This window comes from Hippopotamus amphibius, chromosome 8 (genome assembly GCF_030028045.1).
Source record: "Hippopotamus amphibius kiboko isolate mHipAmp2 chromosome 8, mHipAmp2.hap2, whole genome shotgun sequence".
NCBI classification, from domain to species: Eukaryota; Metazoa; Chordata; class Mammalia; order Artiodactyla; family Hippopotamidae; genus Hippopotamus; species Hippopotamus amphibius.
In genome coordinates, this window is record NC_080193.1 from 61,644,511 (window position 1) to 61,657,428 (window position 12,918).

At 39.5% G+C, this 12,918-nt stretch overlaps 1 protein-coding gene across 17 annotated transcripts in view; it reads right to left on the reverse strand.

Moving 5' to 3' along the window:
* Positions 1 to 12,573, reverse strand: part of GTDC1 (glycosyltransferase like domain containing 1) — a 375,875-nt gene extending 363,302 nt beyond the window's left edge. For 12 of the 17 annotated variants that reach the window (XM_057744701.1, XM_057744700.1, XM_057744680.1 and 9 more), the window contains exon 1: positions 12,448 to 12,573. The gene's annotated coding sequence lies outside the window, so the exon portion shown is untranslated. Of the gene's footprint in view, positions 1 to 11,317; positions 11,454 to 11,675; positions 12,313 to 12,447 lie in introns of those variants that run through there. The other 5 variants (XM_057744683.1, XM_057744687.1, XM_057744682.1 and 2 more) reach the window with 4 other exon arrangements.
* Between the last annotated feature and the right edge of the window lie 345 nt (positions 12,574 to 12,918).

The following is a 12,918-nucleotide window of genomic DNA, read 5'->3' on the forward strand; positions in this document are numbered from 1 at the left end:
AGCTTAAAAACCATGAAATGAAATCAACTCCACATAAAGCTATCACATGACTCTGATCGTTAATCTGACTTGTAAATTAGATGTGTGTAACTTCCACTGTTCAGCAACCGGCAGATCTTTTTCCTAGCAGGATGGCTATGTTAGTTGCACTGCACTCTGACCAAAAATGTGCAATAGTAGCAGTGGCACACTGACAAATTGAACAGAATAGGCCTTAGACAAAGATTTCAAGGTAAGTCGTGAGGAAATTTTTTTCTGTTTGTAGATGAGCTGTATGAACTATATAAAATGTAATCTATGTTTTATATCCTGGGCTGCCAGAGTTTTTGTGGAATGCTGGATGAAAATAATGTTGAAGACTCCCTGAGGAAAACACGGGATTCAACTTTGAGAGAATCCACCCACCTCAATTCCCAGCACTGCTTTTAAATCCTCTATAACTGGCATAAACAGATATATACCAAAGGCAGAGACTCTAACCAAATAAAATACTGACTTGGTTCAGAGAGTACTTCCATGTTCCAGTTTTCTTGTGATTCAACAGTTCTAGAAAACACATAGGTTTATTTCCAGTTCACATCTGCTCATTAAATCATTTTAAGTGAATTTAGTTCATAGGTCTGAAGACATTAATTTATTAATAGTAGTAGTATTAATTTATAATATTATGTTCTATGCACATTTATACTGTACAGAATGATCTTCTACTTTACTGAGTTCAAGAGCCTACACAAAAGGATATTTTCCTAGAAAATTCTGGGTATAGTAGCTTTTTACAAATAGAAGTATATTTTAAACACTCTAGGGGAGAGCAAAATTTCAAACCCCCCCAAACAAAAACTTCCATATGAAATCACAGTCCTTAAATTAACCTCTTTTAGGTTAATTTTTTTAGTTTAAGCAGTATTCTCTTTACAGTATTTCCCTTAGTGTAAGAAAGCCCAATACTAAAAGGTGATAACTACATAAAGTTCCATAAACAGACAGGATCTTTAAAGTCTGCTTACCAAAGCAATTACCATATATCATTATGGAATGATAATACATTACACATTCCCCAGATAAAGATCAAATTTACTTCAACCACCCCCACCAAATAAAAAAATCATTTTTATTTAGTCATGAAGTCCTTGGAATCATAGTACGGCTTGATGCCATACTGGTGTCACATTCTGCCAAGTCATCCAAAGAATATGCCGGCCTTCTTTTTCACTTCTTTGTCTACTAGTGCATCACTGGACCCAGCAGGCAGTTCACCCAGACAATCTCAGTAACAGATTTTGGCTCTCTGTGTATAACAGATGAAAATCTTTACGAAGTATCCAGCTTGTCTTATAGCTGAGATTTGAACCTGCTGCGGATGTCACATCTAAATTCTCGAATGGATTTTTATCATCAGTGTCACCTATAAAACAAGACAGTGTCACCAACAGCATTGTCCTAGTGAATCTATACTAGTAATGCTAATAAGATTTCTGCATCATAACTGACAGTCATTTATTTGCTTACAACAAGGGTCAGCAAACTAGGGCCCATGGCCCAAAATTCAGCCCATTGCCTGTTCTTTCACAGTCATGATCTAAGAATGGATTTTATATTTTTTAACGGAAGAAAAACGTTTTTTTAAAAGAGTAATATTTTGTGACATATGAAAAGTACATGAAATTCAAATTTCAGTCTCCATAAATAAAGTTTACTGGAATATAGCTACCCATTCATTTATGTATTTTTCTATGGCTGCTTTCACACTACAGTGGCAAACTTAACAGAGGCCATAATTACCCATAAATCCTAAAATATTTACTATCTGGTGCTTTAAAAAAGAAGTTTGCTGACCCCTAGCCTAGAGAATATTTAGCGGGTAGGTAATATGATACCTAATGTCTGTTGCATGAAGAACATGAGTGTAATGACCCAGCTGTTCCCCTGCCCTACCTCCATCCATTAGTTTAACAAATATTTCTTGGGCAGGTCTAGCACTCCAGTGCAGATAGCTAGCTATGGTCACTCTGCTTCCCACTTTGGCCCAGCCTTGCCTCAAGACAAGGGGTCAACAATGCCCTTAGGCAGGAAGAAGACAAGCTCAACTTCAGGTCAAATTCTAGTTCTCCAAAGTTGGCCTCATCTGTGTCCCCAAGTTCTCCTGGTTCTCGATTTCTGTTTTATAACCACCATTCCCCATAACACGCTTCCTTTATGGATACCACTCTTAAAAGTCTATATTTCCTACCAGAGACCCTAAGGCAGTAGGGTGAGTCAGCGCATTCTTTGACTGAACTGTGCCAGCTGATCACCAGCGCTACCCCTGCCCTAAACAGCCACCCTGTAATGTGACTTTGTTTGGGGCCCCTGTGAACAGCTTGCATATTCCAACACCCTCCTGGCTTCTACTACTCTTCCTGATCATGAATGCCCCTGGAGTTCATCTATTTCCTTTTACATTCAAATCTCTGGCCTATAAACCTGTGAGTTCAATTTTCCCAACTGTCTCGTCATTCTATTTTTTTGAGCTCAGTTCATACAATAACCAAACGTAAGAGCACAACACAACAAAACTCTATACAGGTGGATTTTCCAACTTAGGACTACCCACCTCTTATTTTTTAGCAACTGCCGCAAAAGGGAATCTATCACCCCCAAGCAGCATCCAGAACATCCCTTCTCCTTTTTCCCTCCACCATTGCTGGTTGGCTCAAAGTTTCCACACCTGCTTCATCTGAGAGTGTTACTCACCACCCTTTCTACCCACCTCGGGTGCCTAGGATACCTGCTTCTCTTGAGCATTGCTTCAGAATGCCTCTCCTGCTTCTATTAAAGCTTTAGCACTCCTGTTTCTATTGTAAGCAGGAAAAAGGGGTTTCTTGCCCCTGCTGGACTGCAATGGAGTAATTTATTTAGGAGTCAGAATATAATTCCCCACAGAAAGATGTTAATAGTCCACAATGAGGCTATGTGCATAGTATTAATGGCATTATGGAATCCATCTGTAATTCATATTATATTGTTGCAAATAATTAATTCACAAACATTCATAAGTTGTGGACTGATCATCTAGAAAATAGCTATGAAATGTCAGGAAGACTTCACAGCAGACAGATTAGCCCACTGTAAAGGCTTCAGAGAAAATGGCAGTTTATTTTCAGCTGCATGAACAGCTCACAACCAGAAGAGTGGTATCAAGAATGAATACGCTGATGCAATGACCATTAACCATTATCTCAATTCTGGGTAGCAACAATATACGTAGCATCAATCTTCAGAAACATGGAAATCTTCTTTAAAAACACACACAAAAACCTTCTGCCTACTTGGAGAATGACACAGAACTCCATCCAGTGACGTATCCTTACAACCAGGAAAAGAAATTAGAGGTATATAGTCCATATTCCAAAGAAATATGCAAAACATTAAAACTTCAGAACTTTGTTCATTTGATGAATCTAGCTGCCTTTCCTTAAAAAAACAGTTCTCAAATTTCTTAGTATGAGGCCTCCTTTGCGACCTTGAAAACTGAGGACTCCCAAGAGCTTTTGCTAATATGGGTTATACTTACCATACTAGGAATTAAAGGAGAAAATTTTAACTATTCATTTAAAAAAATTTTAAAGCATGATCTATAATTTAATTTAAAAATTGATATGAAATGCAATACAACTGATTCTCCTATCTGCAGACATTTAGGTTTGATTTAATTTTTCACCATTATAAAATGTCACAGATCTATAAATATTAACATAAAAAAGGTTTTCTCTATAGTGTTAATGGAAAAAAAATCAGGTTATAAAATGGCATTTAGAGTTTGCTGTCTTTTTTTTGGTGAAAAAAATATGCAACTTTGAGCAAATGGTTATTAAAGCACTTGTTTCAGTGAATTGTTAGTATCTGAAAATGGAGACATCTATCTCCCTACCTAGGCTGAGTTCCTACAGAGTAGAAACTGCTTATTCACATACACTCTACATGTACTTGTTGAATGAAACAGAATATTTTCCAATTCTAGAATGTGCAAGACAATGACTAAATTCCGGTTTTGTGTAAAAATATGCTCTGCTTTCCTCTGAGTGATTCATTTTAAATTTTTAATGACATTTAACATGAGAACATATTTTACAAAAAATTACATTATACCAAAAAAGCTTAGTGATAAAAATGATACTGTTTTACAACTTTTGCAAATTTCTTTCATGTCTAACTGAATAGAAGACAGCTAGATTCTCGTATCTGCTTCTACATTCACTGTTGTGATACATTTTTTTGCTTGAACTACAAGAAAAAAATAGCCCCACATAAATGTGCAGTGAGAAAAACAGAAGTATATGTTAATATTAATATCATTTTCAAGTAACTGTGAATGTTCTTCTTTGATACTACACCAAAACTTGACAAGTAGGAGTTTATGGGTGAGCTGTAATATGAAGTCTAATATCACATAAGCTTTCTGTATTCTGTTACTTGCTTTTTATAAGGGTCTTTTACCATAATTTTGTAAGATTGATCACTTTGAAAATACTGGTTCACTGAGTTATGTAAATATTGAAAATCTTGACATAATTAATACCATGGCAAAAACTCACATTCTTAATATCACCACCCATTCCATCAGAAAACTCTTTAAGTACTGGGAAGCTGAGAAGAGCACAGCAGTTGACATACGTTTTCCAAAATTTTAATTTTCACTAGAAAGCTCAAATCTTATCATCAGGAACAAATATTGTTGGTTGTTTTTCCCTGACGTGACAGTCTCACTTTGTTCACTTTCAAGAAAATGACTGCCAAATATCTAAGTCTAAACAATCATAGCTTGTCTGGTACTCATTCTTTCAAGCAAAAATGATGTTTCATGCAAATTATGGTTAGTTCAGCTCACAACTCAAAAGAACACATAAGGGTTTTCTTTGAGACAAAGAACGTATGCTGGATATGCAGCAAAAGTGCCTTTTGTATATTTCCTATCTCATCACATAGAATATTAAAATAACACACTCAAGGGTCAAAATTTAATAAAAGTAATAATTTTTACTGCTTCATTAAGCACACTCAAGTAAAACTGGCTTTTTGAGGGGTTTATTTTTGGTTTTGGGGGGAGGGTTTTGTTTTTTGTTTTTTGTTTTACAGTGAATGTGTGGCAGTGAAGAACACCATGAATACCAGTACAGCCTGGGGCCACTGCCATTTGCTACCTACTAAGATACCCACAGTTCTACCCACCATCACTTTAGTATCAGCAGTGCAAATGTAAAAACAATGGAAAAGGCAAAAAGTTAGTATTACTATAAGAACAGCTTTAACCTAATGGGTCTCAGTAAGCCCAAAAGGCCTGTATACCACAACTTGAGAACTACTGCTATCTTAAGGAAACACTGAAAGCTAATGAATGATAACTTGCCAACCCCAAACCCATAGTAAATATCCCTAAACATAAAATAAATATTAAATATCTGTATGAATTCTTTCATCTATAAGGCAAAATTGGTCCAATTCTGTTTTGAAATTGAATAAATAATACAAATAACAGTAGCAAATAACACTTTAATGAGCTCTTACATGTATTATCTCATTTAATATTCATAATAACTCTATTAATTCTCTAACATATTCATGTTACAGATGAGGAAGCCTGAGGTGCACAGCAGTAAAGTCACAATAACAATGATTGGTATTTATGGACTCTGGCTTTACTAAGTATTTTGCATACCTCTATCTCTTAAGTCTTAACAATCTTTTTATTATCCTTTTTAATCTTTTAACTCTTTACACTTTAATACCCATTTTACAGATGAAAACTTTTAATCAAAAAAGTAAAGTACCGCCCGTGGTTACCCAAATGTTAGATCATCTATATTCAAATCCAAGTCTGTCTTACTCCAATGAGTACACTACATATTCTGCTTCCCTATCCCACATATCAGTATATCCTTTGTATATAAATAGACTGGTGGTTACAAAACTCAACTGAGCAAGACCTCTATATGGAATAATTCTTGCTAATTTGACTATCTCTGTCATCAAATGGAAAAAAATCTACTTCCTTTTAAAATAGTATATGATCCAGATAAATAGTTCATTAATTCACATTATTAAACACTTATCTGCATACGACAACAAATCAATACAGCTAAGACTACTCTTTAAAAAAAAGCACTCAATACACTCAGCTGACATTACTCTTGTATTACAGATGAGCAAACGAAAACCCAAAGAAGTAACTAACTAACATCCCCCAAAGACATGCTGTTCGTTAACGGTACAGAGTCAACATCAGTTTGGACTGACCCTAAAGTCTAAACTCTTCAACCACATTGTCTGCATATATTTAAGGTCTCAGGCAATGACCTAAGAATTGCTCACAAGGTCTGTATACAGAACTTGCTGATATCAAATCTACTCTATCCAAGGCAATCAAGATATGAATCATCTTGTATCATCTTGTATCTCAAAGACCAAGAGGTGAAAAGGAAGCCGGTGCATGCTGAAAATAGAGCCATGTTCTGAGCTGCTTTAAGTAAAGCATCTATAAGTAATGCTGAAGAAAGAAGTAAAATTCTCTTACAGAGGTGTCAGATAGCACACAGCTCTGTGGCTAAGATAAGTTTACCTCTATTTTAAAAACAAAACAAAACCCTGGAGGAAAATGTCACCACAGCTACACAAGCTATCTACAGACTGCACAGTAACTTTCACATGCCAGGAGCCCAGGAATGCTGCACATCTTAGTAAATGGCGGCAGAAATCATTTTCCTAAAACACTCTAAACTCTAATCAATCAGAAAAATTTTCATTTCAAGTTAGGATCTGCAAAGGTCAGGGGTTATGCCTATTTCAAGGGCTTCCAGTGCAAACTGCTGCTTAATATTAAACCCCAAGGGAGATGGCAAAAGAATGAAGGTTTATCCAGCTCAATTCACTCTCACAACTAGTTGTAACATTACCTGCAGGAAGTATAAACATCTTGAGACTGGACAGAGGAGTGTGGCTTTAATTTCAAACCAATTGTATTCTCAAGGAGTTCCCACACACATTTGACATTTGACAGGAAGGTGACAAAATGGAAGGCTGTGGTGTACCACCTAAAAGTGCAGGCAGTACAGGTGAGAGAAGAGCAATTACACACGTCACAGAATACCATAGTCTGGATTCCCTCCGTGGCAAAGGGAAAAAAAATATAGAAAGCAAACTTTACCTCCTCCATCAATGATTCCCAGCATGACTAAAAAGAATCAGAATCTACTAATGTAAAACCAGCTGACAGATATATAGGAAGAAAAAAAATCAAGATTGAGGTCATGTCCCTTGACATGCATCATTTACACTAAGGATTCCCCCACTTATCTGAATTAATTTCATGTACCTCATTTCATTCAGATAATTGAAGTTTTCCTCTTAGAGTTGTAAAGTGTTTACCTCAACATAATTAGTAAACTGTCCACTTAAAAATACCACTACAAAAATTATCACCCCCTCCTCTCTACACGTACACATATTCTCCACCATCATTAAAAGTATGAGATTTTGGCCTTCACGGGAAATTTAGTTCAAAAGTCCTCTTTAAAAAATTAGCACAGGAAATTCTACAAGAAAAGTTATGGTCATTACCTTTTTAATAAGTGTTTGCATTACTTGTTACAGACATGGTAATTTGGGTATTCAATACATGACTACTGTTCTGAAACCAAATTAAAGGTTTAGACTACTAAAGAGTTTGATGACTTGCCTCAATACAATAACTTGGATTGTATGGAGAACAAAATCAAAGAGGTCTCTCTTTTTTATGAGCAGGCATTTAAGGGCCTTTTAATGAGAATGTACTCTTTAGTATATAATTACTAATGAACAAAAATAGGGCCATTAAATTCACTTCTTTATAGTGCCATAAAACTTCTATTTGTAAGAAATATAAAATAATATACATTTAATCAAACTCAAGAAAAATAGAAATGTGCAACACCTAACAATACATGATGAAAATTATATACTTTTTCTTCTTAAATAAACGCCCTGCCAGATGACTAACAATGCTATTTTGTATGTGGATATGCTTATAATTTAAAATATACAGACTCCCTAGTACTAATGATGACAATGAAATGTCTGAACTTCTTACATGAATTTTTAATTTCTATATGAACACTGGTTTCCCATACTGATAACAGAGTTACTATTGATTATATCCTATCAATATTTATTTATCACCTGCTATGTGCAAGGTACTGTACTAAGTGCTGAGGACACGGCCAGGAACAGCACAAATTCAGTCCCAACACTTGGGGTACACACAGTCTAGAAGGACAGATAATGAACAAATGTGCTATGGGAAAGTACAACTGATACTTGGTCAAATGAAAGCTCAACACTGAGAGAAGACCTGGGTAGAAGACCTGTCCTCAGTACCTAACAGGTCAATCTGCGAGTCCAAGAAGCAGCACTCAAGTATCTCAACTCTGCTAGTTCTGCCCCCACTGAAGTAGGACCCCAACCGGCTGCCATGGACAAGACCAAGTCCCAGTTCCCTGAGGGCAGAGAGGATGGCAAGGAGAGGGAGGTGGCCAAGCAGGAGAGACCTGGAGCTGGCTCAAGATAAGGTTCCAGGTCTACAAGGGATCTGGAATACAAAAAGGAATAATACAAGAAATATACCAACTCTACAGACTATTTAATGCTAAGGAAAAGACTATGGAATTGCTTTACTTTTAAAAATAAATACTTAAAAAAATTATAATCCTAAATTTAAATAATTTAATTGTGACCTTCAAGTGTGGAAGAAAAGGACTAGACATTCTTACTACTTCTTACCAATTGTCTGACTGTATAACCTAATTCCATCTAAATCTATATTAATATAGTCTAGATGCTTTACACATACTTTCCTAAGATGTTTATGCCATATATTTCAAAACTCCTGATGAGTAAAAGCATTCTTCAGAATGAGAATCTCATAGTCAAAACTGAGTACAGGCCAAGGATATAATAAGATACCATAACTCTGTGAGCAATGCATGCTCAGAGCACAATAATTCCAGATCCCACCTCCTGAAGGAGCTGGGGGACTTAAGGTATTTTCAGTCTTAAAAATCAATTCAAGAACTGGGTGGAAAAGACAAAACATGGAGTGGGTGGGCCAGGTAGCCTGGGACTAACATAGGAACCAGCAATGGTAGATATGAAATTATTTGCTCCCTATAAATTAAGCACCATCATACTCTACTGCACAATTGTTTTCAGTAACAGTGTCAGGAGGGAAAAAAAATACATGTAGTCCAAAGATGATGTACCTGTGAAGACTATTATTTACATAATTCAACATACTCAAATAGGAATCACACTATGGAAACAGCCCAGCATTTGCTCAAACATTATTTGCCAAGGCTATTCAAAGGGTGGAGTGGTGGTACTTTCCAAAAGAAACACTTGAAAAATTTCCTCACTTATTTTTTTTTAATAAACACAACGCACTATAATAATCTATTAAAGAAACAAAATATAAGAGAAAAAGAAAATACAATGGTGTGTGTTTTGGGGGGGTTGTTTTGGGGGTGTTTTTTGTTGGTTTTTTTTTTTTTTTTTGGTTTGGGGTGTTTTGTTTTGTTTTGCTTTTTTCAGTATCACCACCATGAAGCACAATGCATCAGACAAAAACTGTTTAAAATATCATTTCAGGACAGCTTGCCAAGGCAGTCTGAACTCCAAAAGTCATGTTGCTTCCAGAGGTCAATATACTGAAAAATATATCTTTATAAAGTGAAACCAAGGCCTTAAAATGCAGCCTACAGTAACAATTACAGTCATTCAATTCACAATTCTCAAACTTTGCTCCAGTGGAAAAACTGTATTATTTTAGCTCAACTGAGGTGTCGTAACAAAAAATTTAAAAATGATGTCCTTTCCCAATTTCACAGTGGGTAACATATGTTAAAGAATAAAATTCTCAACGTTAAACTTTCAATTTTTCTAAAATATTAGATACCTGCTACCTCTTTCAATATTGGAATTCAGCCTAACAGAGTATCTGATTCAACACAAAAAAGGAAATGAGGTATTTCAAGTTTATAATATCATGAATCATGACTTCCAGGCACTCTGCTACCTTAAGTTTGATTAAGCCCAACAAAACCACAAGCATTTACAAAGTACCCACTACACCTGACATAAAGCATACACAGATGAATAAACACAGTCCATGTTACGTGAAGCCCCCACCAGGGAAAGTGTACACAAGCCAAAAAGTATCTACTAAATGCCTGCAGTAAACACTGCAGTGGGAGATGTAGAGAATTCACCCCACCCCAGCAAGGACTTCAGGACTTCTGCATTGAGGACCACTAAGAAAAGGGATCCTGAGGATGCTGGAATTCAATGACTACATGTGTGTAGGACCTTTCTTTCTAATTAATATCAAGATTACATACAAGATAACTTTAGGACTCTTAAAATGCCAATCTCTTGGAACTGACACAGACTGATTCAAGAATATCAATAAACATTCTTGAAGTGAAAATAGTTACTAAATTCAAACTGGAAAGCACTGTTTCAGTTGATAAAATGTAAACATTCCCTAAGTATAATTTATATTATTTCTATCTAATGAGTCCAAATCACAAACTAAGGCATATACTCGTAACACCGGGGGTAAAAAATTAAAAGTAATTACTTGGCTTTTCTCTTTTAAGACATCAAAATCAAAACAAACTTTGGTACAAAAATACCCACTGGAGAGGTCTGAATTATCCACCTAAGTGGTAAGTCAACTAGTTCTACTCAGTTCATGCTAAATCTCTTCAAGAAATCTGGATTTCTCTCTACAAAATAATGGGGTTGGATTAAGTTAATTATTATTAATAATTAATAGCTAATAATTAACTGCTAAAGTTCTTCACAAACAGAAAATTTTGTACTTCTGCAGTCTGTGAGATTAAGATATTAACACGGTTTCAAAACAGGAGTAAAGCAGCCTTCTTAACTTCGCAAACTGACAATGCTATAAAATTCAGTTTCCTACTTATCTCAGTATCATGGTTCAGACTTTACCTATCCAGTTTTCAAGTTCGTCAAAGAAAGTTTCATGATTCAAAGGATTCTCCTCCCACATGTTTCTTTAAATACAAGATCCTAAGGAAAACATAATGAAAGGCAGTGGGAGCTAAGGAGAATCTATTCCACATCAAACCTGGAATGCGCTAATTAAAATTCAATATTGCACTTGGTATGTGGGTTCCTACATGAAAACTCCTGCCATGCTTTAGCTCAAGGTTAAACAGGTTAACAGAATCCAATAAAATGGCTCTACTGAATTATACTGGATTTCTTTTCAGCATTCCTTTACCTGACCATTCTGTTGAGCTTTAAAATCAACTTCACGGAGAGCACCCAATAACCAAGGCGAGCCACGGCTCACGGGGGCTGCATTCTGCAACCCACCTCGGGTGGAAAATCACCGTCAACACGTTTTCCATTTCAAACTGTGATACAGGTGGAGGAAAAAAGTGTAAAGCCTTCTCTTTGAACCTCCCATCACACTGCCTCCAGGCGCTAACTTAAGAATTATCTCAAAGATAATCTAATGCAGCACAGTTCTCAGAAGACTCTCAAAGTTGCTCCAGCCTGAGAGGAGACCCCCCCCAAAAAAAAAACAAAAAAAAAACTCCCTCGAGACTGAAGGTTAAATTAATGCAGTACCGCACCTTCGCTGTTGGGTACATGGCTGGCTTTACAGAACACATTCAGAGAACCTTTCCACCCGAACAGACTGCCTGGGTCCCGACCAAAATAAGTCTACGCTGCATCCTCACAGGAGGGAAGGGGGCGGGGGTGCGCAGAGTGAGTGAGGCCGTCAGTCTCTGCTGACTGAGTAAAGGGCTGCGGAGGTCAGGAAAGTGAGGGCGATAATGGGGCCCGGCGATAATGGGGCCCGGCGCAAAGGGTCCTTCAGGAAGGCCCGGGGGCGCGCGTCGCGAGGGACCAGCGGCCCGGAGTCTCGTGGTCGGCCGGGAGGCCCCTCCGCTCCTGCGGTCAAGGCCCGGGAGCCCGGCCCCGCTCCCCCGCGCGAGAAGGCGACGCGCCCACACCCACCCTCCCTGGCCGCGCGACCAGGCGGCTGCGGCGCCCTGGCTGCGGGAAGCTGGCCCGCACGACACGGAGAACCCAAGAAAAGGAAGTCAGAAAATGGCCAGCGCGCAGCGGGACTGAGACGCAGCAGCCGGGGTGGCCCGCTCTGCGCGCGGGGCGGACGGCGGCGCCGGGAGCGCAGCGCGTGCGCTCGGGAAGCGCGCCGCCCGCGCAGCCCTCAGCTCCGCCCACCCCCCCGGCTCCCCGCGCCGCCGTTGCCGCCGCAGCCCCTCTGGGAACTCCGAGCCGCGCGGCCCCGCGAGGCGGGCGCCGAGGAGGAGAGGGGAGGGGCCGCGCTCCCCGCCTCCCCGCCGGCCCGCGCGGCTCCCCAGCCCAGAGCCTACTCACCTCCTCCTCCTCCTCCTAGTCTCTCCCTCCTGGCCACCGGCGCGGCCCAGCCGGCGACGCGCTGACGCCGTGCCCCTCCCCCGCGGCGGCCGCCGCCGCCGCCGCCGCCGCCCCGCCCGGCCCGGCCCGCGGCCGCTGCGGCCTCGGGGCGCGTCAGGCGCAGGCCCCGCCCCTCGGCCCGCCCACGCGCCCAACACTCCGCCCCTGCGCGGCCGGGACGCTGCGGGTCTCTGACTCAGCTGCGGTTCCCGCCCTCGGGAAGCGCCGCCACCTCGGCTCTCGGCCACCTCGGCTCTCGACCCCCTCTCCTCACTTGCCCACTGCCCTAGGGCCTCGCTTCGCCTCCTACCTCCCCGCGCGCCCTTTCCTATCTCTGGTCACCACCAGAGCTTACGCTTTTTTATACTCTTTCCCTAACCCCTAGTCTGGTTGTAAGCGCGCATTGGCGCCTTCTCTTTTCATCTAGGAGGA